Raw genomic sequence first — 1,336 nt, 5'->3', positions numbered from 1 at the left:
GTAACCCACGACTAAAACATCCGTTTTGCCACGTTTACATGCCGTGTTTAGCGGTGTTTTGCCGCATTTGCGTTTAGAAGCGTTTTTAACCACTTCAGTCCCGGAAGGATTTACTCCCTTCCTGACCCAGCCCTTTTTTGGGATAACGCACTGCGTCGCTTTAACTGACAATTGCACGGTCGTGCAACGTTGTACCCAAACAAAATTGATGTCCTTTTTTTCCCCACAAATAAAGATTTCTTTGGGTGGTATTTGATTACCTCTGCGTTTTTAATTTTTTGCGCTATAAACAAAAAAACACTGACAATTTTGAAAAAAAGCAATATTTTTTATTTTTTGCTATAATAAATATCCCCAAAAAATATATAACAAAACAAATTGCTTCCACAGTTTAGGCCAATATGTATTCTTCTACATATTTTTGGTAAAAAAAAAAATCGCAATAAGCGTATATTGATTGGATTGCGCAAAAGTTATCGCGTCTACAAAATAGGGGATAGATTTATGCCATTTTTATTATTAATTTTTTTATTAGTATTGGCGGCGATCTTCAACATTCCGGCGGACACATCAGACACTTTTGACACTATTTTGGGACCATTGGCATTTATACAGCGATCAGTGCTATAAAAATGCACTGATTACTGTGTAAATATCACTGACAGGGAAGGGGTTAAACACTAGGGGGCGATCAAGGGGTTAACTGTGTTTCCTCAGCATGTTCTAACTGTAGGGGGGATGAGCTCACTAGAACATGACAGAGATCTGGGATGCAGATATGATCATGTAGGTTGGCTCCGGGAGTCCACCAGCTAAATGAATATGTACTTTCCTCCGATGGGAGGTTCGGAATGAGTATATCTGTCTCGGCACGTGTTATACTGTTTTGTTTTTGTCCCCCCCCCCCCTTTTTTTTCCCCTTTTGTTTTTGTTTATGTTGTTGCACACTGGAAATTTTGCTGTGACTGGTGGCTGATTTCCACACCCTGCAATTATTGCATGTATGTCCATCGTGACCAACATGGGAAGCCGGAGTCCTCCTCATAATATGTGCCAAGGCGGCGTTGACACGTTTTTGTGGCAGCTGTGGCTTCAGCCAAAGTCAGGCAGGCAGTATTGGACAAAAGCAATCCATTAAAGAAAGCACGGCCAGGCTTTCTTTGCCAAGAGACAATATTGCATTAGCACAAAAGGTGCCAGTGCCATCCTTATGCTGAGGGTTTTGGACTCGTTTTATCACCAGAATCAGGTTCAACTTCTCTTTGTGTGTGAAAGAAAGCCCTTTGGCCCCACTAGCAAATACTGACTGGCATAGGAAAAGGCAACGTAGCAGAGG

Source organism: Aquarana catesbeiana, linkage group LG04 (genome assembly GCF_042186555.1).
Source record: "Aquarana catesbeiana isolate 2022-GZ linkage group LG04, ASM4218655v1, whole genome shotgun sequence".
NCBI classification, from domain to species: domain Eukaryota; kingdom Metazoa; phylum Chordata; class Amphibia; order Anura; family Ranidae; genus Aquarana; species Aquarana catesbeiana.
This window is presented reverse-complemented; position numbering follows the sequence as displayed.